The following is a 27,949-nucleotide window of genomic DNA, read 5'->3' on the forward strand; positions in this document are numbered from 1 at the left end:
AAGTAGTTCCTAGATAATGTAAGAAATATCCTGGATGATTTCCTGCTCTGAAAGACTGAAATGGACACAGATAGCACAGAAAGTTCAATGCTACATAATGAACCACACAGAGTAGGGCGGAGAACCCAGATTCCATCTACTAAAACCATGGTCACTCACATACATGAACAAAATGGACATTTTAGACCTCCAGCTCGTTTTTAATTAGGCTACAAAGACTTTGGTAGCACAGGGGTTATGACTGCTAATGCTTTGTTCCACAATCAGATCTTAGCAAAACTGAGAAACAAAGTTTCCTGATATAGAAATAAATATTTAAAAAAAGCTTTGAGGAATTTCACAAGCAAGATTCAGAAGAGGCTCACACCTCCACAGCTGGTGATCCTGTGCAGAAGATATAAGCATTCATGCTCCACTTCAGGAGCCACAAAATTACTTTGCTGTTTACTGATAACAACCACAGACTCAAATTACCAAGCCACTAACTGTTTCTGCCTTCCTTCAAGTCAATGACTTAACTTTCACCTTGCAGAATAACTTTAACCAGTGGGAAATGTGCATCTTAAATATCCTTGGGTAATCTTGTGAAATTCCCAGATGTTCTTATTTGTAACGTTCCCTTTGTCTTGACTGTTCTTTCTTTACAGAATCCCTGGGATGCTCTTCATATTTTATTTTCAAACTCCAAGCATTTCTGCTCCTCCATCAATTTTTATTACACCTAAGATTTACACTTTTTTTCTGTTCAATTTAGATGCATAATGCATTAGCTTGGTTGAAAACTTCTGCAATTTATCCACGACTGCATAATGTTTAAAATAAGCTGATTTTCCACACTAGTCAGTCCAGCAAATTTAATGCTTCAAGCACTGCAATAACATGGTTTTAAATAGACTGCTGAAATATTAATCTTAGTGTTCAGTATTCTTTCACTCTGCCCCTATTGTTCGAAATTTCTTTTTATGCCATCCAACATTCTCTGTGTTTCCATATCCTCTGGACACCACTGCATCCACAGGATGACTCACATGTTGGGAGAGCTGTGTTTTACTTCTCACTGTGTTCCAAAGAAACACATTCCTTATTCTTCACAGCCAGTTTTCTTTGAAACATCTGACCTGTCTTTCAGAAATGTCTTCTTTGGGTTTAAAGTTCTGTTTATATTAAAGATTGTAATACTGTAGGTACCTTAGGTAATCAAACTCCAGTGTTATCTTTTCTTCTGGAGCTTAGTAACCCTCTAGTTCTGCCAAGTCACAAAAAAAGTAAATGAGACCATCAGCAATTCCCTTGCTGCAGACAAGGTCTCAGACTGAAGGACATTGGAAAATGGGATAGCATGGACAAGAGTTTTAGAAATTGAGAAAGATAATGTTTAAACAAGGACTCTGTTCAGGCAATCTTTCGTAAAAGCTTTATATTATGTTCCAAGTATGGATTAGTATTCAGACTGAGCTTTAATTTCAGTATTTATAATATGCATTTTTTCAACGCATAGAATTTAAAAAACATTTTCCTATCTGTGGTTTTGTGTCATCTCCCTGATTTACTCAGGAGATTGTAAACTGCTGAATATAAGGCTAGAAAGAAGCCTTCAAAACACCCAAGGTTCTGTAACAAATTCACAATTGAGCAAGTGGGAGGAAAAATTTCCAGTTGCTAACTTGAAGGCAAAGAGGAAGGATAGTTGCCTTTAGCAGCAGGAACCCAGATTTGTTGAGCTACCCAGCTCCCAGTAGTCATGTTCCTACCTTCAGCAAGAATGTGCCTCATGCAGCAGAGCCAACAGATGTAACGCAGATACCTGGGAACAGAAAATGAAGGTACCAAGAGAGATCAGAAAGTGTCTTCTGAACTGAGCCACCCACTTTCTGGCACAGACTGTGCAGGGACAATGAAGAAATTGGCCAAAGACATTATCTCTGACTTTTTCTAAAGAAAATGGAATGAAGTTACTGCGCTGGATTATTTTTGGTTGAAGTGATTGCCATCCATATTTTCCTCAAAGCAATTTTGTTACCTTTGCTTAGAGGTTTCATAACAACCAACGGAGGAGAAACAAACAACACTGGGAAATTTCAGGCTCTAAAGAACTCAACTCACAAGTGGTTGCCTGATGGAAAGCATAGTAGCTCTTTACATAATTTATAGAGTAGGCTAATGAGTGGAAGGAAGATGTACACAGGTACTATTTAAAAAAATAAATTAATTGAAGATAGAAAGGTATACTTAAAATTTCCAGCCACAGGCAGTCCAGCTCAGTTTTACTTTCAGTCTGCAATTATCTAAGCCCTTATCTCATTTATATGGTAATAACTTGTCTCATGTCAACTCAACAAGCAGAAATAGCACCCACAAAGCGTGGACTTGAAAACTCAGGCCAGCTGAAGCCTCCTGGTGTGGGTGGACAGAACCTCTATGGGCTCAGAGAGCCAATTAGACTTGCCAATGAGGCAGGCCAAGCAATACTGTGAGGAGCATAACAAAGGCAGAGAATTTCTTGTAGCTATGTATTTAATTTATCTCCTTGTAATCCGGGGCACACTTGGCATGAAAATTTTTGAGAGGTATTTATTTGCTCTGGGAAGAAGAGATTTACTGCAGCAATTTGGAAAAAAAAAACCTGTTTCTCAATAAGGAGCGTCTGAATTTCCACAATTCCAGAATTATTACTATAGTTGCAAAGCTGTATTTTCTCTAAAATTCTTATTAAATATAGATAAAGAGAGAAAAGAGGCCAAAATAATACTTACTACTTGAAGTCTAAAACGGATCAATTCAGGAACTCTCAGTGGAAAAAAGACTTTAAAAAAAAAAAAAAAAAAAGCAGCAGTCACTCAGAATATCTTCTAATGGAACAATTTTACACAAGGGAAGACTACATGAGGTTACAGCAGTTAAGTTGCAGAAATATCAGCTACCTTTAAACCCCTCATTTTACAACTTTTGTGCCTAACACTATCCCTTGATCCCAGCTCCACATCATACCAAGAGCAAGATGAAATGTGTCTGCCACCCAGGACTTGAAAAAAACCTGCTCTGACTCCAGAGCAGAAGTACTATAGGCTGCCTCATTAATTGCATTCAAACACATCACCTGTAGTTTCTCCTGATGTCAGAGCACAATCACTCAGCCAAAGTAACCCAGAACAGCTGCCTTGAGCCCTGCAGAAGGGCAGCACTTTACATCAGCTGAACCTCCACCCTGGCTCCTCTCTGTCAGCAGTAACCTCCCTTCATGCTTGCCCTTGGAACTGCCGGGATGCCAGGAAAGGGAGCTCCAGCCAGGCCCCAGGTTGGGTTAGTTTTGCCTCTGCCAGGTTCTCTACTTGCAGCTCACAGCAAGGACAGACCACGGACAGGTGAACAGGGGCAGAGGGACAGGAGACAGGCAGGAAAGTAATGCAGCCAGGGTGCCCCCTGTGCCCAACCCACAAAATTGCCTCATGCATTTTCTTGCTTAACTTTCTTATTAGAAAATAGCTATACAGCAACAATTTTTTTAAAAATTATTTATTTCTCCTTGCCATATTCTTTGATTTTGTCTTTTTCTCAGACAGGCTTACCCCAAGAAATGTTGAGCTTTCAGGTGGACCTTCTTTGTCTGTTGGGGGAGGACAGAGTGACAGAGATGGTCTTGGGGTACCAGAAGTAACTGTCCCTTTGCCTGATGTATTCTTATGAATCAACAGGCTCAGAAAGATTTCTATATTTTTGAGAGGACAAACATTTCTGCAAAACATTTCTCAATAGACCTTTGTATACAAAACACTAGAGAAATCCCATCTGACAGAGCAGCTTATGAAGGTGATCAGAGGAATTTTTTTTTCATTACAAAGAACTAGAAAACTTCTCTTGCAAAGTAAAATACAGAATGAAAGAGGAGAGAAATGCAATCCATTAGGTAACCAAGAACTACGTATCAGGAGAAGAAGAGAACTATTTAATTTAACAGAGATATTGACATAAAGATACTGGAAGCAAGCTTACCAAAAATACATCCATCCCGGAAACTAGAAGGATTCCTGTTAATAGGAGAATGAGGTTCAGGAACTCTCTTCCCAAAAGTCATCTTTTAAAAAGAGGCAAATGAAGCACAAAAAATTAAGTCCTCTGCTCAAGATCATATATATAAAGTTTGTGTCAGAGATGGGAATCAGATACCGGAAATTTAAATGCCAGGTCAGGTCATTTAAAAAAAAAATCAATATTCTTATCAGTGAGGATCATATGTGTTAAAATGAGAAAAGGAAACTAATATAAGAAAACAGATTGGATTTGTATAGTATTAATAATTTCTTAATGCATAATAAAAATTTGTAAGTGGTGAGTCAGTACCACTAAGCTTTGGAATGATTTAAAAAAGATTTTAATGTATAGAAAAATTTGCATTTCTGACATAAGACATTAGCTTAGAATGCTGCAGAATTAATAAGGATGCTTATGGGCAGTCTTTTCTTTTGCGTGGCAGAGCAAGTAATTTATTGATACCTTAGTGTAACCTGTTTTTCTGGGTTGGTTTGGGTTTTTTCCTTTTACATTTTATTCTTGGAATTATCAATGCAGTCGTGTCCTCAGAGAAGACAGCCATGCTTGTAAAGTTCAATTTTAAACAAACAACCTTAAACACTTCTTCCAAACTCCTTTTGATTTGCGATTACCATCTGACTGTAACATACTCTTTTCCCCCACACAGTGCTTGTCAATTTGTTGACCTGTTTTTTTCTTTCTCGGTGTCAGAAGAAATCAATGAGGGTTTCTATCTGGGGATTCCCAAGGGTGTCTCCCTAATTATCAATTTAATTTTCATGCCTATTTTATCTTAAGCCTTGTACTTGCTTTGTCAGATTTATCTAAACCCTAATTCCAACACCAAAATCCCATGTTTGTTGTTACTTAGTTAATCCTCAGCAGCTCACTTTATGCAAAGAGAGAGATGTGTTTGCTCTTCAGGAGAGGAGGGTGTTTTTAAGTGGCATTTGTTTGATTCCTTGGTTTCCTCTTGTTCTATTGCCTCTCCTTGCCGCAGGAACAGGATCCATATTCTTGCTTCAAACACATCACATCTCCAGGAGGGAGACAGTGCCACAGGGTCACACACTCTCCCCAGTGTTTCCTCATGCTCAAAAGGATGCACATCACTTGTCCTGGGGACCTGGATTCCCAAACAATTAAAAATGCAACCCCAGCCTTCTCCCCTCAGCCTTACATGAGACAGAATCTTGCACATTTTTGGTTAGCCTTAACTTCATAAAATGTCACCACTTTTCTCAGCTTCTGATTCACACTCGAGTTAGAAATTTACCTTTGATAACAGCAAGTGACTCTGTGCTCTCATCTTGACCTCCCAGAAGTGGGACAAGAGAGTGCACTTGATTTTTCCAGACAACATCACATGGACAATATTTGAAAGAGAAGCAGGAGGACATGCAGGCAGCTTTTATGGGAGAGGTTGGCCCTAGATGGCCACAGCCACATTATCTACATTTCTAGCTTCTCTGAAGCCATTTCTGTCCTCTGGCAGCTCCTACCAGCAATGTTTCCAGATTCCCATGGGAGTTTGGTCTTTTTTCTCTGTTTTTTTCTAGACACCAAGAACCATCATTTTTCCCTTTTCTGGCAAAATTGAAACACCAGCTTCTCACATTCTGTCAGTGGGACTGGAATGGCAATTCCTCAACATAATGCAGACTTAGGGCAAGTTTGCAAGGATGCCAGAGGTGAGGGTTTTTTTTCTTCCTTCATACAGTTGCAGAGTTGGTGAGATCCCCCTATTTCCCGGGAAACATGTTTACAACATCTCTCTCTCCCTGGTCGTCTATCCAAGCACTGCTGCTGACACCCAAATGCCCTGTTTTGTCACCTTGTGAACTCCTATGAATTAATAACCACAGCAGCTTTGCAGAGAATGAGTAGAAATAAATCAGTAAAACTTAAAGGCTCACACTTTCAAGAAGTATTTAAGTGGTGTGAGCCATGGAAAGATTCCAGCATGACTTCTACAGCACCCACCTGCAGTACTACAAACCTACATAGCTTGCATTCATTTCTGCCTAAACAAAAGAAAGATGAAGCAGAACAATTTAAGTATGTCTTGCACTAAGTTCTTACATAATTTGGGGCATTTGTCCAATACAGCAATGCTGAACTCGGATTTTTCAAGTCAATGTATGGAACTGTCACAGCATCCTGGCACCGCTGCACAGCTTTGTCCCAGCACAGGGCAGAAGCTACCTGGAACAACTAAGGACATCCTCTGCAGGAGCTGGAGCAAATTGCAGAGAGGGAGACTGCTCTGCAGGTGTAGGGCTTGTGTGTGTCCATGATGACAGGAGGTATGACAGAAGCAGCTTGCCCTGGGCACCAAGGCAGGGGATGGGGGCACATCCTCTCCTGGTCCCTGGGCATCACAAGCTGTGAAGGCACCAGCACGTTGGTCTTACAAGTGCAGAGGCAAATTTTGCATCACTGCCTGCAAAATCTGGTGTCATGCTGATGCAGTATCACAGAGGTAGAAATCTGCTGCTCAGCTTGGACTGGAAATTGAACACCGTGCTGGGAGCTGCCACCAGCACGCTGAGCTGTCGCTCTTCAAAAGGGCTTGGGTTGTGTAAGTGGACCAAGGGAATTGCTAAACAACAGACAATGAAAACAACTTTAAATGAGAGACTAAATGAAAGGAAAAAAGTTGTCAAAATGTCAAGGTTAATGTTTTCATAAAACTAACCAGGGAATGCCTAGATGTATGAGTGTAAACTTTACACTTAATTAAAACTTTTAAAGTGTGACTACAAAACTAACTCTAGTCTAGACAGTTAATAAACCTATCCTCCTTAATGAAATTCTGGTCAATTTTTTTCTTCACCCTTGCAGCTATATGCAACTTTGAAACTGATTTCTCCCTGCCAAAACCAGAGGAGCCATAGAGAGCAGGACCAGAGCCTCCTGCAGCTCCTGCTCTGTGACATCCTCACCCCCTGGCTGGGTCAGAGGCTCTGCCTCCAGACTGGCCACAGCTCTGGGGTGGGCAGCAGCACACCCACTAATCCAGGCAGTAACACATCTCTGCTCCCACCCCAGAGCTGGACCATGATGGTTTCTGCAGAGCTTCTCAGAGGTGGTTTCCTCCCTCTGCAAAGCATCCAAAGCTCTGCCTGGGCTCCAGATGCAGCCGAGAGAAAAGGAACCTCCTTGTCTCACAGGCTGGCAGTGGCTCTGCTATTTGGACAGCCAGAACAGCAGAAATGGAGCCTGCTGTCCTCTGAGAAAGCCTGGGCCCTGCACATCTCCAGCAGACTATAAGATAAGAGAATAAAGATCTTCGGGATCTTTTTTTCTTGCGTTTTATTGTTAGTGGGCATCCCCACCGAGTTACAGTTATCTAAAAATTTTCTACTTATCTATTTTCCTGCCTATTTTCCTGCCTCTCAGGCAGCTTGGTTATTGAAATAAAATTGCTTTCTAATTCATTTTAAGAAATGAAAGGAAAATTGTAAGAACTCCCCATGGTATCTAATTCTTTGTTTATTACTAGCTCAGTCCATTCCATGCTTTTGCATACTGTCCCTCCTGATGAATGCTAGAAGTAATTTATGTGTGTTCTGAAAACACACAGATTAGTTTTTCTGACTTCTTTCTTTCCTTCCGAATGTTGCTCATACTTACTTGCATACACAAGCTGTGTTTAGTAAAATTTTCAAGAATTACATGGAATCACAACACCTTTTGTGTAGATATTCAGATCTCCCTAGACAACCCTGTTTTCTTCACCACTCTAACCTTCAGCATGTCAGTCGTCTTCTTTAAATAAAAAACCCAATTTTGTGACCAATGGGCATGGGGAGGTTTTTTCCCTCTTTTTGAAAATATGCCTTGTTTGGACAGTTTGCCTGGGGCAAGGTCTAGATTTGCACTGTGCTAAAAAAACAGTAGAATCGGGAAAAAGGTGGGGGGGACAATCTGCATGTTTATAATGAAAATTTAAATCACTGGCTCTGCCATCTGTTCCATCTTAGAGTCATAAATTTGGATTCAAATTTGCCTTCATCTCTCAGATTCTGCCTCAGCATGAATTCCACAACTGTATTCCTAATAAGTCCATCATTAGCAGCTCAGCACTGTGAATGGCAGAACATTAAACTAGGTTTATGCCTCTGTAACAAAATAAGGATATTGGAATCTTAGATCAAAGCCAATTTTTTAGGGAGCCATAATATTAATTTAGTGTTCTGTTACAATGGTGCTGAAGTAATGCTGTTTCACATGGGTTGATCCACAGAGAACAAGCAAGCAAAACCAGCAGTTCAGCTGCACATGAACAAATATTATTCTGGATATTCTGTGAGAATAATTATAATCAGGAAGAGTACAGTACTGAAAGCTCTTTACAGGAAGGTCACTAACCAAACAGATTAGATTGGAAGCTCTTGCTTTTTTCATAAAATAAACCAACAAAAGTTAACACAGCATAGAAAGCAACTGGTGTATTGCAGATATTCCAGCTGAAGGGTCATAAGCTGAGAGGCAGGGTACTTCAGATTAATGATGTTTTGACATATGTATAGATTTTGAGTTTCCAAGGCTGACTTCATTAAAACAATGTAAAGATCTTACTTTCTTCCCCAAAAGGCTTCAAAATAAGCCATTAATTCCCCCCATACATAAATTAATGGATTTAATGCGAGTAAGTCCTCTCCACTTTTTCTCAGTTACTTGTGACAGACATGCAACAATGTGTGGCAAAGCAGTAAAAAAAATATATTAATAATAATAACCTAAATCCATGAGAGATATGTCCTGGCATAGTAAATTAGCACTGGATATTTTCATGGCTACCACCTGTATTCACCACTTTCTTTTATTTCACAGTGGTTTTTTAAACTGAAACCTGATGAAGTTTTCTAATTAAGACCTTTGCTTTAAAAAAAAATCTTCTTTTTTTTTTTTTAAATATGCTTTTTCCTAGTTCCAATTGCAATCCTGTATCGTGGAATCTTCCTGTATCTGTACTTATCATCTTACCCCTACCACTGAGAAATATTTCTGAAGGGGTGCAGAGGACCCTGTGTCCCTGTGACACTGAGAAGGTGTCCTAGGCAACCCTGACCACACTGGTTAAAAGGTGTCCTGGTTTGGGCCACAATAGAGCTAATTTTCTGTCTTGTAATTTTGGTTTTAGCTAAGTCTCTTGTAAGTAGGGTGTACTTGCTGAAATTAACAGCAAGTTTCTCAGTCAGTACCTGCTTCTAGAACTGATGATGCTCAATGTCTATAGTTATAGCTAGAGAATGGTGTGCAGAACCAAGGCCACTGCTCGGTTCTGAGGAATATCTTACACTCCAGAAAGAGAAAAGGAGTAGAGAGGTCCCACCTGCAGCCCTCCTTTAGGGAGAAGCAGATGAGATAAATGAGCAAAACTGACCAGAGTATTCCAACACATACCCATCGTACTCAGTATAAACTTGAAGGATCTTGAGGGTCAAACCCCTTCCTTTGGCCTTCCTCTTTGCCCTTCTCCTTTGCCCTTCATTGCCTGTCCCTGTTTGCTTTGGCATTCTGGGAGGATTCCATCCATTTCTCTGCCTGTGGTCCTGATCCATACCAGTCTGAATCTGTGTGTTCCTGCCTCCAGCTCCCAACTGCTGCTGACTCCAGGAGTCCAGCCTGGACTTTCCCAAGGCTGCCCTGTGGCCTCATGGTGACATAAAAGTTATTGGAGGAAAGGAGGGAGGAAGGTGGTACTCTTTTTCTGCATATTTATAGCTATTTAATGATTATTATTTATTATTATTATTATTCTTTGTATCTATTTAATTATTTTTATTATTTATTATTATTATTCTATAAAAGCTGTGTAGTTTCACTTCCAGCCCATAATTCTCTCCCTTCTTCTCTCCCCTTTCTTTATCAGGGAGGGGAGGGGGACTAATAGAGAGCATCTGTCATTCAGCTAACTGCTGGCCCAGCCTTAAGCTGTAAAAAAAGAAGAGAGCAGTCTCAGAAATACTGAAATAGCAATAGCTCCTAGAAGTTTTGGTCAGAAGGAAATAGGACAGGGAACCTGTAGATCAGTTAGGGACACACAGCAAAACTCTTACTCACATGCAGAGCTTTGGGCACAAGGCACACTGCAGGGACATGATGGCTGGTTTGCTGCCTTTAGCATGGGCTCAGAGCTCATCCCAGAGAGGAGATAGGGGCACTGATACAGCTGATCAGCACCCCAAGCCTCCACACCACAGGAGATCCCCAGTGCCTGACAGTGCTATCAGGCTGGATGCTCTGTCACTGCATGCAGCAGGACAGGTTCCAGAGCCCTGCCCTCCAACCCTGGCATCCCCGTCCCCAAGGCTAAAAGTTTACCAACACAAATCAACCATTAAAACCAGCTGTAGCTTCCTCAGAAACTGATGCTGCAGTAAGAAAATACCAAAACCCAGCACTTTGGATCTGCCTTAGAGTGAGCTTAGCTTCTTTACCAGAAGAGTGAGCAGCGGAGCTGTAGACCATGTACATCTGAGAGACTGCAAACTCTCGACTCCCCACTGTTAGCATGGCCAAAAAAGTGGCTGTGAGCACAGCTTCTGGGGCTTACACATACATAAAGACATCTCTGGACCAGTCTGGGCTATAGGCAAGACTCACTGTTATCCTCCTGATGGACCAGGCAGGGAAAAGCAGGTCCTGGTAAGCCACCAGGCAAAGAGAAGCCCTGGAGAGCTGCTCCCCAAGCAGGTGAGAAAATGCCTGCAAGGGATGCAAGGGATGCTTCAGCCCATCTCTGCCTCCTGACAAAAGTCAGGCAGTCAGGGCTGTATCACCACCTTCAGCATCCTGCCACCCAAAAACTGCCCATGTGAGGAGCTAGCCTTGGATACATGATCACTTGTTAGACTGAGTTTTGCGTTTTGTTTTGCCAAGAATTGCTTGACTTGAGAGAATTTATACTTGAATATTAGAGAGACATAAACAGCCATAAAAATTCAGCTCTGCTTGTACAAATGATCCACTGATGTGTGTTAAATGCACTCTATTGCTGCACTGAAGTCAATTTGCAATTGATCATATTGCATTTCTAGGGTCAGCAGATATGAAAACATGTCATTTACTAATGCTTAATGAACCTCTATGCTGACAAGACATAAATATCAATAAGCAGCTCTTCAGTTAAGGAGGTTAACCAGCAAAGTACTCAGTGAAAACATTAAAGAAGTAATCATCTGGCAACTGCTGTATAGATGTAGCAGCTGCCCTCAAGGATGACTAAACCTATGCAAAGGACCTTTACAGGAAAAAAGAAGGAAAAAAAAAAGAAGCAATTAACTCCATGTTACAAGCCAAAATTTTCTGTTTGAATGAAGAAAGTAATTGGCTTTCTGGATTGCACTTGTACTCTTTTCCACAAGTACTTGAGGTAATCTACTTAGTAGGGCTCTTTGACCATGCTGCTGGAAATTTGAATCTTTGCATTACTTTAATGGGTGCTTTAATCCTAAATTCTTTTTAGGACAAACCTTTCACAATAAAGGGAATATGACCAGTGCTCTAGAAGTACTTTATGAAAGTAATCCAATGCAGATTAAACTTTGCTTTATAGTTAATGAAGCAATTTAACAGAACCTACATTTACCACTGGACTGAACATAAATTTCAACTTCAGTTCTGATTTTAAGCAGATGCAAATGGTGTTTATATTTAATCTATGAAAGTCAAGGCAGCAAGAGCTTTCTGAGCAACCACAGGAGTACAATATAGTCCAACAGCCAATTAGAATATGCTGGATACTCCTTTTGCAGTCAGCTCTGTCCATAAAACAGTCCTGTTCTGTACAACTGAGTGTGATGCTACCGAGTGCTGTTGGCAGAAATCACATCTCCTATGTGAGATCCCTGGCCAGGGCACCCTTTCCCCATTTTACAACCATTTCCCACCCCAGACAGCCAACAACTATCCTCTGCCTGCAGCAACCACTGACCCACACCCCAGCTGCTCTGGGGGAAGGGGTCCCCCTCCTTGAAAGCTTCTTTCTCTGACCCAAACGACTCTGGCAGCAGCAGCAGCCTCGTTGTACTCCTGTGTGAGCTGCCCTGCCCCCTACCTGCCTCCCCTCCTTCCTCCATCAGACTCTGAGCTGATACTGTAGCCATGAAGCCTCTTCTGTAAAAGTCAGAGACCAGTAACCAGCCCACGGGTGGCCAGACTGATCCTGCTTATGTAGGGGGGAAAAGACTGATACCTTGCAGAGGCCAAAAACTTCTGGATTTGTTGGTGCCCAATGCCTGAAGTATGTAAGTTCAGCATCTTCTAACAAGGTGAAAAAACATTCTGAACCAGCAACTCACAGCCTGCAGATACTTTGGAACATCACTGGGTAGTCACATTATTAATTGTTACCTGAGAGAAAAGGAAAACTGTAGTAAAGCTGGAGGAAGGAAGGAATGGTCTCTTTCTGCACAAGAAACATATGGATGCTCAGACACAGAAGGTATTTAAGGAAGTTGCTGCTTTTTGCATATTCAGTAACAACTGACTATTCTAGTGACAAAAACTCCCTGATATTTTAAAGTATTGTAATGACATATGTGCAAAATCATCACATGTATGAGACACAAAAAGGGGCTTGTACATCAGAAGTGCAATTAGCAGGAAATTGTCTGTGCTATGGTATGGCCTTTGCAAGACACACTGACAAGGTACCACATAAATCTTTCTCATTTCAGGCATGCATTCCAGCAAAAAACCTCATCACCCAGAACCAATCCTCTCTCCTGTACACATCCAATTTCAATGCAAATACATTGCTCCCTGATAATAAAAGCACCCACAGTTCTCACACCACATTTTTTATCAGTAGATATAAAAACAAACAACAAACTGGGAGGTCAGTTGATTAAACCGATTTTTGCAACTTCAGGAAGTGAGTAATAGGAAAAGTCTCTCACAGAAGGATGAAGCAGAAGCTTCAGCACCAAGGGGTGATCCCCTGGGATTCTTAATCTCTGTGGTTAACCCAGACTGGACACAAGGCCACATTCAGACAGTACAATTGTACCAGGACTGGTTTGCATCTCAAGGCACTCAGCACGGCTTCCCTGTTCAGGCATCAGTATTCCCAAGTGGGCTTGGAGGAGCTTGTCTGGTTCTGCCTCTGGTTCCTGCCAGCATCCACACAAGGCTGCATTGGTTTGCCTCTACTTGAACCTCTCAACATAAAACATATGCCAGTGTTCCATGTAAAATTTATGAAGCGATAAAAGCTCCATAAATGTAGAAAAAACTCTAAACATTTGCATGGGTTTTTTAAAAACTGTGATTTATATTTTTTAAGAATTCTGATACTGTCATGATGGTCAAGCTCCAGACCTGAAGTACCAAACACAAGATGTAAGGGAGATAAGATGGAGATTTCTGACATCCCCACTGCTGTACTCCTTAACTGCTGGTGATGAAATTCAGTAGGTGTAATTGTAGAAAAGCTTCTCAGAATGTTTCAAAATGTGCTGAAGAATATACAATACAATAAACTAAGATGACACAAGAGCCTTCATACACAATTAATTGCATCCCATCTACTGTTTGGTCAACTATAATTTGAACCAAATATGAAGAATGCCAGAATTGCAATCAGTGGCACAATGTTAATATTGAATTAAATATATCTATCCACATCAACTGCAGTTATGCACAAATAACTCAGGAGCATTCCATGTCACACACCAATACTCTAAAAATACATTTGCTTTCAGATAGGATTATGGATGGCCGAGCAGTTTCTTCTTAACTCACAGCTGAACTTCAGAGTCATTACCCACTACAGTAAACTTAAATCAAATTAAAAATTTGCTCCCAGGTATGATTATATCTCAACCTTATAACGATATCTTATTATTATTGCTGCTTTGTGTAGTGGGGGGAAAAAGGCTTTATGTAACTCTGTGCTTGATTTTTCAGAAATGAAATAAAAGAGGAGGTTTTGTTTGCACTGAAGGATGAGATTTCCCTCTGGATTTGCTGCCCTCTAGATATCTTTCAGTATAAAACTGCTGTGCTTTTTAAATGGATTTTGCAATAATCTGCTTTAGCTGAGAATGCAGCGGGAAGGGGATAAATGAGTACAAAGGTAGGGAAGAAGCAGTGTTTGCATAGTGTGTTAAAATGCTTTTTACAGAGATTAGGTGTCTTCAGATGATGCCAGTTGTCCAAAGGAAGGGGGGAGGGGGTTATATGTGCCTATGGGGGAGACAAATCAGTTCTGGGTGGTTGTTGTTATGGGACAACATGCTCCATTTGCTCTACAAAAGGAACAGTAAAGTTATCAGCACATCATTCCCACATACTGCTCCTCCAATGGGCATTAGTGCTGATGTGAGAAAACTGATGTGAGGAGGCGTATTTCTGCCCCAAAACTCCTTCACTATGTGTCTCTTGGATAAGTCAGCTCTGCAAAGATTTTCTCAGTGATACCAGGCTCTGGGCTGGTGCCACTTCAGACATTCCAGATTTGTTTGCTTTCCTCTGCAGCAGAGAAGAAAAAAATCTCTGAGATGTCAGACCCGCTTTCTAAAGTCTCCATTTCCAGCCCTGTTGGTAGTTTTGATCTTCCCAGCAGGGATCTCAATAAAAAATTATTGCATAGTGCAATAGGATTTTAAGAGAAAAATGTAACACAAAACAATAGCAGTAGATGATTCATTATAAGATGATACTAATAAGATAAAGATTAGGTAAGCAGGGCAGTCTATAAAAGGTAACCATAACTGAATTCTTCAGTTTATTCAAGGCCAGCTGGGAACAAGATATTATGCAGACTACCTAAAACCAAAATAACCTCTAGAGGTATCTTCAAATGAGATGAGACAAATAAATTGTTTCAATTATCTCTCTATTTTCTGTCTTAACCAGGGGGTTTACTTCAGGAAAGACTTTGGGAAAAAAAGAGAATCATTATCTTATTAGGTGGAGAAAATAAGGCCCAACTTTTGAACCCACAAAAGTTTACCCATGTAATCTACCCAGCTTTCAAGTCATTTGACTCATACACAAACATTTGTGCTGACTTTTTTTAGGACAAATCCTGTAAAAAAAGTACTTTTACTCTCAGCATTGATGTATTAAGTCCTATCAATTCCAAAGAAACTGCCATTGCAGCAAGTGCTCCTTGCATTTCAGTGTCTGCAGCATCAGACCCCATGATCTGATAGACTGACAAAATTTTAAGTTGGCATGTAGAATGCACCATTCATCAAGGGAAACTAAGGGAAAAAACAGTTATTAACTCTCAAGGTCAGTGTAGGTTGATCAATATTATTAATTGCATCTGGCTGAGTTGAGACAGCAGTTCAGCATTATCTGAGATGAAGTATTAAATAGTAGCAATATTCCATCATGGGTGGTTAAAAAAAAAAAAGAAGCTCCTAATTCTGCATACCTTTTTGCAGGTGAAAGAATAGTTCTTTCAGACTAAAGTTACTGCTGGATACCCACAGACATGTGCTCAGACCCAGCATATATGGGAGTCAGAAAGGAGTCAGAAAGGTTGTAGTTTGTCTTGTCTTTCTTGACAATGAAAACAGGAATTTCAAAGAATCACAGAATGCCCTTCCTTGCTGACATTTCCACCCTTAAGTGAAAATTCCCAAATCCCCACAGACAGACTGTTAAGAGATTACAGCAGGCATTTGTCTGTCTTGAAACAGCATTTGGTAAATACACATGAAAACATGCATGCAGGACACAGCAGACTGACAGGACATACTTGCTGACACAGCACATAACCACATGGACACTTCTATCTCAGGTGCTACCAATTAGTCAGAAAAAAACTGCTCTGAGTTTCCTAACTCTATTACACACCTAACCCTGAATCCACTGTTTCACTTATCCATTCAATGTCAATTCTAAACCCTATGTTATTCTATTCAGATGTCAAGAAAATATAAATTCCTACTTTTAAAATGCATGAGCCTTTCCCCACAAGTTTATAATAACTAAGGTCTTATTCCTATCCTGTTGTCATGCCTACAGCTGTTTTCAGACTCTAATTTATCTGATTTGATCACTCTATTCCTGGGCACCAGCTTCTTTTGTTAACCACTTTGTTACAGATTCTCACTCACTCTGTGACTTCGGGGGATGGGAAGGATGCTGAACCCACAGCCTGTAGCTGATTAACCTGGGGAAGCCAAGAGCAGATAAATTCCCAAAGATAATTTGTATTAAATTCTGTAATTGTCCTCAAAAACATCAACCCCCTTTTTAAGTCCTTGGCCTGAATGGCCAGACCTTGGCTGTTCTCACCAAAAGCTGCTGGGAAGAAAGAATAAGCTCTACACGGTTGTTAGTTATGCTGCTTGTTGCTTGCCTGAAAAGGGTTCATTTGCTATGATGATAAGCAGAGATGAGGAACCTGAACAGAATGAAAGTCTTGCTCTTGCTTTGGACCAAAATCTCAGGTGGATATTAGTATTTATAAATTCAAAGACTGCTACTGGTTCAGAGCTAAATTTCAGGCATTCATCCAAATTGAACCCAAAGCTTAAACTTTTTGACATGAGCTTTTTTCTCCACCAAGCATTTGTGTAATTAATAGATCTCTCTCTCTCCATCTATCTTTTTTTTTTTTTTTAAAGGAAAAAAAAAACTTAAAAAAAATGAAAACCACAAAACTGCTACAAATGAGCCGGAAAAATACAGAGAAAAGGAGGCATGCAGTGAGAGCTCAGAAGCCATAGTTCTGACTTACGTAAGTGAAGGACAAGCAGTGTCTTCTTTATAGGAGAGTTTATCGTCCTGTCATGCCCCAAACTAATAATAAAGGTGGGTTCACCTGGCAGATGTATCATTCTGAAAGAGGGATGATGTTTTCTAGTGACAGAATTAGCCACCCCCAATGTGCACGAGGCCATGATTTTCCTCCAGGTCCACTGCCAACATCAACTGTTCTTCCCACCAGCCTAACCAAGTGAAATCTCTCCTTTCACAGCAAATGCCTGCTGGCCCTGGGGCTGGATGGCTGATTGATGAGGTTGTCTAAGCCTTGTGCTGACGTATGAAAGCTGTGACAGCACCTGGAGGAGTGAAGCCTTGGTGAAAGCAACTCAGAGAATTACAAGAGGTGGTAAAAGTGAATGTGAAGGCTGAGGTGCTTTTTCTGATCTATTTTAATCCAACTCTGCCTACGGAAATTTTCAAGTAAGAGATATTAAAGATAGTTTGAAAAAAGAAATAAAAAAGGTGTACAGAGGGCTGAGCTGAGTGAGGCACAAACATGGAGGGGGAGAAGGCAAACAACTGGTATGGATTCATCAGCAGGATCACATTTTCAGCTATAATGCAAAACCTGGTTAGGTATCACCCACTTCAGGATGCCAAAACTCTCCCTGTCCCTTTCTCTCTGTGCCATTACCTTCAGCTGCTTCTCAAGTGCTCCCTCAGGGGACACAGCATCCTCTGCTCTATGCAGACCATGACAATAAGATAGAGCCAGGGAATACAGCCAGGCACATCCCCACGTCTGGCTGAGCACTGGGTGTCAGGATACCTCCCAACACCACATGGCATCAGGAAGAGGAGTGTTCCTCCACTGGACATGGGCTCAATAGCTCAGTGGCCCCAGATGAGAGGAGCTCAGTTAAAGGCTCATGTTGCAATCATGCCCTACTAACCTAGAAGATCTCCAGGCCATCAAGTAGTGATGGCATCAGTTTATTTGCATGGCAAACCTTGATAATAGCTGTAGAGGACAGCACTCTTGACTACAGTAATTGTCACATGTAAAGGGAAACCCAGACCACCTAGGTGACCCTGCCACAGAGAGCTTTGGCTTTGTGGTATAGAGCTGAAACTCAGAAATCTTGAGCCTGTTTTTGCTTCTGCCAGAGAGTGCAAAATGACTCTTGTGCAAATTCCCTGCCAGTGCTGGACCTCAGCAGCCTGGCACTGTTCCTTGCATTGTTTTTGTCGTGACCCTTTTTCATTACACGTTGTAAGATCATTCAGGATCTTTATAACAAGACAACACAGGAATGCAGGCAGTAAATTTTCAGGCTTGGTTGCCTTAGAAGTCCATATGAATATATATGCCTCTCTGCATGGATCTAACCACAGAATAGTGACCATAAGGAAACTCCTAGCTGCCAGGACCTACTTGGTTCCTTAATCCCAACAGCTCTATGCACTCTACTTGATAAATAAGTGTATGTTTCTTTATGTATATGTAAATCAATAATACATAAGCAGGATTCATTTAAAGTTCCAGTCATTCTCATCATCAAAATACAGATAAAAAGACAATTTAATCAAAGCACTTGCAGCACGTCACATTCTGGACATTTGTGTAGGCAAAATAATATTATTTAATGATATATTCAGCTGAAACTATCACCTTCTCACCAAAACCATCAGCCCATGATGGTGTAAGTTGAATTCTTATTGGTATAAGTAAATTAATCGCACTGGAGTTAATTCAGTTTACACCCATTGAGGATTTGCCTCTTACCTTGCTGCAGTGATTTCTACTTCCCTATGTCCCCAGGGTGATCAGTGAAATTGTGGATTTATGCAGTCCCCGTGGTGCTTTTCAGGCGTTCATTGCTGCACTTTTTCAGTTGTCCCAGTTTTTGCCCTCCCAACTCCTTTTAAAACTTTAACCATATATTTTACTTAATCTTCAAAATGAGATATGTCTTTAAAGAGCAACTGGGTCAGCCAGCCTTAATTTGAAAACATCATTACTCCCACACTAACCTTCCCCCATTAGTCCCACAGCAGCCATCACAACTTCTATATATCTCAGACAAACCTTAGTGAAGTTGTGGTCTTTTCATCTTTCAAAAAGAAGGAAAACAGGGGGAGGAGATAAGAAACCACCCTCTAGAGCAAGTATGGAATTGTGCAAGGAAATAGAGCAAGAAAGCTTTCTCATTTCCACAGACTTTTGGGACTGTGAAGGTATAAAGTTTCATCTGGAGAAGGGAAAGAGTAAGTTTTTAGTCTATGCTTAGCTCATTTCCAACTGTCTTTATATCAATTTCATGTTGCAAAATTCTGAAATATTCAAGATGCTCCTGAGGTTAAGAATATCATTACAAGGTCTCCCACACAGCCTTTCCTGTGGGTAATTGAAGAAAGCTGTTTCTAGGTCAGGGAAGTTAAAAGGTTTGCATTTGAGCTGAAGTGAGGGACACTTTTCTCTTTCTTACCCTGAAAGTTAAACAACTAATATGCCTAGTCTCTCTTCAGTCTGTTCAATGGAAGGCACTTTCAGAGGGCAAAGCATTTCATCCTAAAATAGGTGCTAAGAACAGGCTGAATATATTGCCTTCTGGACCTGCTTACCCAGATATTTAAATGTCTCCAGGAGCTGGGTCTGTATCTTTAGTCATAAGGAACTGCATTCAGTTGGAGGTGAAGATGCCTCCATCCAGGCCAGTGACGTGTCCAGGTTGCCATCACTGGGAGATTTTGCTGACCCAGTGAGCAGACCCTTGTGAGCCATTCAGCAGACAGCTGGGTTTGACTGTGGAAGCTGGAAGTGTCCAGTGTGGCCCGTAGCTGCCAATCCAGAACAGCAGAAGTCCTGTGCCAAATCTTCATCTCTCTATGGATATTCTTCTTACTCCAGGCCATCTCAAAGGGCACCAGACACTTGTGTTTAAGCAAGGGAATGGAGTCCCTGGTACTTGCACACATCTCTAGGTCCTTCTGGACTGACAAGCATTGACTGTGATCAGAGCACAGACAGCTGTTTCTCACGTAGATGCTTCCATGCAGATGTCAATGTTTGCCTAACTCATGTTAAAACCAGGTTCTACACACAAGCTGTGACACAGCAGCACCACAGCAAAGTGTTTTTTAGCCTTTGTATCCCACCACATACAGCCTGTTTTCCTGAGGAGGATGCAGATAGAGCACAGGCAAAAATAGCTTCACTGGCCACTTGTCACTGATGCTGCAGAAACAGGCTCAAGGACAAACCCTACCCAGTGGGTTAAATAGTGTTAGTTCATTGATTAAAAAAAAAAAAAAAAGGTTAAATTGTTGATGTAACAGGAAACAGAAACTGAACCCTGGAGGAAGCAGGGTAAGTAACCAGTAGTAAGTAACAAAACCTGAAGAGTCTCACAATTCCTGCTCTGGAGTCCTCATCGCAGCTCTCACTGTTGTGAGAGGTCAGGGTCTCCTCCTGAACTGCCTGTTTGCTCTGCCCTAGTTACAAGCAGAAGAGAATTCCAGTGCCTCTTTGAATTTCATCAGAAAGCTTACAGCTTGTATTTCATGGTAATAGAAGTAATGCACATTTGTTGAGCTCCAGTGAGGCATGTGTTTTGAAAAACAGTAAATCACTTGCTTAACAGCTACACCAACCTTTGGATGCTTTCAGATACACTTCAATGTGGTAAAGAAAATAGGTACTTTGGGTTCAAACTTATTATCATTCAACTGCCTGTTTATAAAGGAATAGTAGGAGACACTTAAAATATGAGTGCAAGTAAGGTCTCTTCAATCCCATGAACCAATCTAAAGTTAAGTGAGTGAATCGCTCATCTGCAGTCAACTAATAGCAGGAGAAAATCAGCTCTGAGAAACCAATTACAGTTCTATGCCTCCATCCTTCAGAAGGTGATCTCAAAGTCAAGTAAGTCCTCAGAAATCAGTCTCCAGGACCTGCTGGGAATGTTCTGCATGCCTGAATAAGGCAAACTTGGTTTTAGATCTGAATGGAGATATCCACACTGAGAAAGCAAGATGGCCATAGCATAGTCAACTGGAAGCAGAAGTATGAAAACCAGGAAGTAAAATTAAAGTGATCAGATTGGCTTCAGAATTTGCCATTCAGTCAAAGCAGGACAGTGAATAGAATGAAGCACTAACCCAGCTACTGATGCAGTGAAAGAAGAATTTGTCTACCAAATAAAATTCATACTGTTAGTTTCCTGCCATCCTCTCAGGATACCAGCTCCCAATAGTCTTTGGAGGAGATGTTCTAGACCTCCATCATGTGCTCTTTATGATCTCCACAAGAAGAATGAAATGTCAAATAAAAACCTAGAGGGGGCTCGGATATAGTGTCATACCTGGGGCTGCATCATTTTTTCCTGAACTTCCTGGTGCAATTCATCAAAGTGGAAGGAACTTAAACCAGCAAGGTTTCAGTACTTATAGTCCCTGAAATCCTTGAAGTAAGAGGGTCCCTCTGAAATGGGGAGCCTCTATTTCATTCTCAGTGCTAGAATTACTACACAAACCATAAAGGTCCTTTGCCCAGACTTGAAAACCCCGGATTTGATTCCCAAAGCAACCAAGCATCTACAGGTTCAGATTTACTCAGCAGTTCTGGAAAACAAATTCACAATAACTGACCAGATAAAATAATACACATCTTCTGAGAAATATTTGCTTTAATTTTATTTAAACTTTGGTTAAAAGTCCTACCCTAAGTCATGAAGGAGTAGAGAGAAAAATAAAAACGACAAATGGCATAGCTACAATTTGTCTTACCCTGGTGATCAGAAAACATCTGTATTTTCCTGATGACTGGAGCCCAGGCAAACACTGACAGCTTCGACATCTTAGAAGAGATCACTGCCTGTTGGCCCCAGACTCAGACATGGAAAACAGTTCTAAAGAAACACGGATGATGGCATCCATGTGGTTCAAGGTTTTTGTAGGGTCTTAGTTCTCTTGAGCTTTGACAGTTATGGGTGTTCTCATAAATGGAAAGGAAGTATCCAAACCTGCTGACCCTGAAATGTTAGTAATTCATCTCCACTGTGGATCTTGCACCTGAAAAGCCCACAAGCCTGGAGATGATCAAACTGTTGTGTCAAGCAGATGAATTACTGTGTGATGACATAAACCACAGTGTCCCATGGCATTAGAGAAGGGAGACTTTTCCTGTAGGAAAGAGCACTGAAAAAGCTGAGCTGAGGGACCCTCAGGACTGCTGGGGAGCTAAGTGAATCAGTGGTGCTCCTCTGCTCCATGCTGCCACAGTTAAACTGATTTTGCATCTCAATTAGCTCATTTAAAAGTGTCCTGGGCACCTCTGCACCATCCTTTCATCCCTTCTATGACTGCACTGAAAATTTAAAGGAAAAGGTGAAATACATCCTTTCTAAAATCTGTTCTCCAGTTTATTACCCATAAATACAGCACTTGTCCAAGCATTTTGCAGCTGATGTTATTCCCTACCAAATACCCAGTGCAACACCAGCAGTGCTGTATACTGGAGCTTACTGATATGAAAATGATTGCACAGAACAGAGCAGAGAGAAAACCAGCAGGGTTATTCCAGAAGCCTTTAACTATTTATTTATTTGGTTTTCATTTGTATCATTTAATGTTACCATAGTAACATAATATATAGTGTTATATGTTAATGCAGTAACAAAAACATTTGTATTTCCTAATCAGCAGGGCACACTGCAATGTTGAGATACACTGATCTCAAGAGTGAGGCACAGGATCTTATGCCTTCTAATTAGCTTTGTTGGTATAATTGACTCTGGCTGGGCACCAGAGTAAGTACAGCTGTGAGTCTGAAGGGCTATGAGGAAGCAGGAGCAAGTGTAGAGTAATATAAGCAACAGCAGCATTATATACCTGGGAGAGGGATGCAAGGAAGGGGAGATCCCTAGGAGTGAGGAAAGAATACATGGAAAGTCAAAATATATGGAGGAGGAGGACTGACAAGCAAAAACAAAGGATAAAGGAGAAGTAGAAACAATGAGGTAGCTGTCTGTCTAAAGAGCCACTGGCTGAAGCTGATGAAAACTGCTGATGCCTACTGAAAAAAGGTGTGGTCAGGAAATGTTTCGTAAAGTTGCTTTTTGTTCCACAGAAGCCTACTGATTTTTTTTCCCAGATACTGTAAGCAGCTTGTCAGCCTTTGTTGGCAGTCTGGAAGCGAGTGGGCACATTTGAAGCAGTACATGGGAAAAAAGAAAATGAGAAGGCCACAAATAATCTGAATTTGCATAAAATTAAGATAGAAAAAACCCACATTGTTAAGGGTAAATGTATGGATTCTCAAAACATTTTTCTCTCTGCACATCCAGAGTATCAACCATATACATAAAGAATGTTGTCAAAAAATGTTGACATTTAAAACGTATCTAAATAATACATTGGATTGAGGAGCTTGATACATTGTCTTCTTTCTTCTTCTGTAGTTATATTCCTTGCCACGTTCATTTTCTATTTCCCTAGTACCAAATTCCTCCTCTTACATAGCTAATTCAAGATACCTATTTTTAGAAAAATTGTACAATATGCACCTCTAATGAGTGAAACTGGTATTGATAAATACAATTCAGCAAGCCAGCCCCTGGCTTTACATAAAAGTCGGAAGGTCTTAACTTTTTTCATCATACATTTGTTTCCCCATGGATGCATCTGCCACAAAGCTGCCATCTTGGTGCTGACTGCAAGAAGAGTTCCCCACCACAGCTGCCACAGCTGCCCCTCAACTCCTGGATTTTCTCTCCTGTAGCTCATTTGCATCCTTTGTAGGATTTAAAATTTAAAAGCCCTGTATCAGCTCTCTCAACAATATTCACCTTTCCAGACTCTGAACCTCACATACACAGAAGCAGCCTGCAGCCAGCATCTCTCAGAGGCTACAAACAGATCACTCATCCCCTTTAGTCCCTCTCAGGGAAGCTGAAAGCAGGGCTTGGTCTCATGTAAGTGGAATAACATCATCATAGAGCAGGAAAGAGTCATGGGATTGATGCAGCATGGAGATGCCAAGGATAGTCAGGGTTTTTTGGATTTGCAGCCTGGTATGGCCATATCACCCAAGAGATACACAGCAAACTCCCACCTGTTTTAATTCAAGGTATCCTACATAGGCCAAAGGTCCTTTGAGATTTATCTAAATTACAGTGTTCACTTCTTTGTTCATGACAAGACTGGAGTTACAACAGATGTATGACAAGGCATGCTTTATCTTTGCAGACACCTTGCTCTTTAGATCCTAGCATGACACCTTTTTGTTTTGTTTTGTTTTTTTTGTGGTTTTGAGGTTTTTTGTTTGGGTTTTTTTTGCTTGTTTGTTTGTTTGTTTTGGGGTTTGGGTTTCTGTTGTTTGTGGGTTGTTTGTTTTAGGGTTTTTGCTTCCTACTTTACATTCTGTTTTCAACCAGTTCATAAAACAGAGATGAATGTCTGGGTAAAGGCAGTACGAGCTTCTTCAAATTATCTCAATGCTGTTTTAAACTTTGGGTATAATTTTTACCCTCCACTTCCCCAATGAAATAGATGTTTTTAATTAAGGAAGGCATATTTTTGCTGCAGATCAGCTATTTCATACTAGGCTCCTTGAGAACTTTTCAATCTACCATCTGGAGCTGATGATTTGCTGCTTTTTAAATTATCGATTTGTTCCAGCTCTTCTTCTGACACATCTTGATTACCAGAAAAGAGCAAGTCCCAGTAGGTATTGCTCTGGTATTCTCTGTGCTGAGAAGTGATGCAAAGAAATAATTTAGATTCTCACCAATGCCTTTATCTTCTTTAATTTCTGCCTTTAATTGTCAGTGATCCAGCTTCTGAACTACCAATTAATTATTCCTGCTCTTCTGACTGACAGCCTAAAGTATTCTTATTTTTATCTTCAGCTGTTTACAGTCCACCATAGTTCCTTTTTATTTCCCTTTTATCTAGTCTTTATCCTAATTAATAAACCGATGCACTGGAAACTTAAAGTTAGATTTTCAAATTTGAAAGGATTCCCATTTGACTCAAAAAATCCCTTCAGCACTGCCCAGTTGTACTGGTTTCCTCATCATTTTCCCAATATTATTTTTTATAGCAACATACATGCCCTCCAGACTCAATTACTGTTCTTAAGTGGAATTCATGGCATCTTTAAGGATTTTTCTTCCTGTACTCTTCCCTCAGGAGCTTTCTTGGTTAAGCCTCTCAATAGGAACAAAACCCAGATGTTCTGACATTTGGATTTCAGTCACTTTTCTGTACTTTATTTCATACTAAGCTACAGGACCACATTACCCTGATGTGTCTGTCAGCAGCTTCAGATGCGATGTTCTCTTGAATTCCTACCTGCATATTGCTTAAGATTAAGAACAGAAAGTCAGGATACTGGTATTTATGCACCTAAAAAGGGGGGAATTTTAATCTGAAATTCCATGCATATTTATCACCCTAGACCATGCTGAGAAAAAATAAACAAACAAGCAAAAAAACCCCAAACACCCTGCCCCCTGTTTTAACCTGCCAAAGGCAGAAACTGGGCAGTAGGTGGAAATCTGGAGTGTGTAATTCATATCAGGAACAATGTGGTGATGGAAGCTGCTTTTCTGCAACAGCATAGTGATTACAGCACTTGTTTTGGGACATGGAAAGGCTGCACATGAGGGAGGTCAAGTCAGTAACACCCACCCCAGAAAAAGCACTTGGGCACCAAGCACCAGGAGGGAAGAGAGCACATGCTCTTCCTCTTGTTGGGGCAGGGTTCCTGGCAAAGCTTCTGGAGTGGAAGGAAGACTGATGCTATAGGTTGGTGGTTTGGGGTCTCAGAGAAGTCTCCTACGCTTGAGTCATTGTGCTGAAGTTTACCACTTTATTTTATCCAAGAGTTCAGTGCAAGACAGTCCCTAAAACAAAATATGTAACTTACTGTCTGGTGCTGCTGAGACCCCCCTTTAATTCATAGGAAGAGCTTATCTTTTTGAGAGATGTTCAGGACCATGCTGACCAGATTAAAGCTATGGCCTGAGCCCTAAACCATCTGCTCACAGCACTCAGTCCTGAGGCCCCTGGGCTTAAGACACATCCAGCCCCAGCTCTAAAATTTGACAGTTCTTCAGCAGAGCTGAATTATACATCAGGTTCACATGAAAAGTAAAAGTATTTGAACAGGCTTACTTTGGGCTATTTTAGTTCTATTAGTAGTTTCTTGAGTATTTTCTTCTGGTTTCTGGCTGCTGGCAGACCAAATTACTGCTGGACAACAACATTCCTCAACCCCTTCCCTACACAGCTCCCTTCTCATGCACTGCTAAATCTTTACTTATGCAGTCAAAGTCCCCACTAAGTGTCATCTGAGCTTCGTTTGCAAGTAGTTGAAAAAAAAAAATTTAAAAAGCAGCCTAACTAACACTGGACATTGAAGTGCTCTTAATGATCTAGGAAAAGAGAAGACAAAATGCAGAAAAAACAGCCATAATCCTCAAGTCCTTATACCACTGGTCTCCCTGGTGGTGTGGTTTGGCCATCCTCCCCAGGGAGGGCTCTCTCTTCGCTGGCCACTTTGCCACCCCCAGCCACACTCACTTCAGCCACAGGGAGAGGGTGCCACACACTCAGAATGGCTCCACAGCAGAACAGCAGCTCCACTACAGGGCTGCAAGGCCTTACAGACCCTCCCAAATACCTGTGGCAGTGTCATGGCCTTACTTTCTGGCTCCGTGTCTGAATGCAGAAAGGCCTAATTTTGGTAACACCCATTCAGATAAAAAACAGCTTATATAGAAGACCTGGGGAACTAAAGCTGCTGATTTCTATCCCACATAAAATCCCAGTCACTGGTTACACATGCAGCAATGCTCAGAGACCCAAGTCCTCCTGCAACTGAGGAGAAGGCCTTTACTACACTCCTTCATTAAATATTCTGCAAATGCCCAGTCTGGTGACTTCGTGCTGCTACAGCCACCAGCCAGGGCAGCCACTGACCCCATCCAGCTCTGGCCAAATTTGAAGGCCTGAACTCAACCAGCGGATGCCAATAAAGTAGTAAATCAACACAAAACGTCACCACAACCATTTGCACTCTTGTTCTGCCGAGACACTCCAGTCTGAAAGAAACCCCTTTGCCACCTCAAGTTTTCCCATCCTGACCCAGCTGCAGCCCTGAATCCAGCACAGGATGAAGGTGGGCGCCTCATGCCCCCTAATACGGGACGAGGGTGAGCACCCCAGGGCTCTGCACCCCACCAGACATCGGTGGCACCTCTGCTCTCTGCACCCCGCACTCACCACCACGCACAGCAGGCAAAATGGTGGTTGGTGCACCCCACGCTCAGCCCCACTCGAGTCCTCGCCACGGGGCAGCAGAGCCACCCTTGCGCTTACCTCTCCCAGACACGTGCATCTGGGGACAGGCAGCCTCGGGGGCGGCGAGGGGCAGCTGGCAGGTGAGGGGACCCCGAGGAGCCCCCGCTCTGCTCCCCGGCCCTCGCAGCACACGCTCGGCTTTGGGACGGTGCTTCTCAGGCGGTTGCTCCGACGAGGCCAATGAGCTGTGAAGCTGCTCCCCACCTCGGCGTTACCATCTCGGCAGCCGCGCAGTCTGAGGGAAAAACATCACCTTCAAGCACTAGCGTCATCTTCACCGAGGCCGTAGGGCTGTCTGCCTGGGGATGGCATGACACACCAAACCCGGGATTACCTTCTGGGTTCAACACTGACACCTTCTTCTCCCAAATGAAAACGAGCACCCCAAAGAATAACATGCAACACAGATGGAAAACAGGGAGGACCGCATAGAGACGCTTCTGGGTCAGGGCTGTGCCTGTTCTCTGGTTCAACAGCACCATCTCCTGGGTGGCCTCGGCCGCTCCGCTCGGCTGCCGGCACCGAGAGCACCTCCCGAAGGCACCCCCACAACCTGAAATTAGTATTTCAGCTTTGCTGTTTTAGTCATTTCAGGTGGTGTCAGTCTTCTTGCACGTGTTTCCTCTCACATAGTATTGTCTCTCATGGAGCATCACAAACAGATCAGTAAATACAACAAATACTGATAAAACCTAGATTCTGTTTAATATTAAAATCAGCAGTGCAAAGCATTCTTTAATACCAGCACTAAAACTGATCTCTTCCTAGATGTGAAGATTTGAATATGTACCCATCTTTATGGGATCTTCCTTGAAGTAATCAAAAAGCACTGCTCCTCAGAAAATACCTAAAATATCTTTAAGAAAAATAA

General features: G+C 41.6%; 1 protein-coding gene across 1 annotated transcript in view; it reads right to left on the reverse strand.

Moving 5' to 3' along the window:
• Positions 1–27,529, reverse strand: part of TUNAR (transmembrane neural differentiation associated intracellular calcium regulator) — a 139,310-nt gene extending 111,781 nt beyond the window's left edge. The window contains exons 1-2 of the mRNA XM_071745675.1: positions 27,097–27,529; positions 1,752–1,804 (exon numbers count right to left, since the gene is read on the reverse strand). The gene's annotated coding sequence lies outside the window, so the exon portion shown is untranslated. The remainder of the gene's footprint in view (positions 1–1,751; positions 1,805–27,096) is intronic.
• Between the last annotated feature and the right edge of the window lie 420 nt (positions 27,530–27,949).

Source organism: Heliangelus exortis, chromosome 5, assembly GCF_036169615.1.
Source record: "Heliangelus exortis chromosome 5, bHelExo1.hap1, whole genome shotgun sequence".
NCBI classification, from domain to species: Eukaryota; Metazoa; Chordata; class Aves; order Apodiformes; family Trochilidae; genus Heliangelus; species Heliangelus exortis.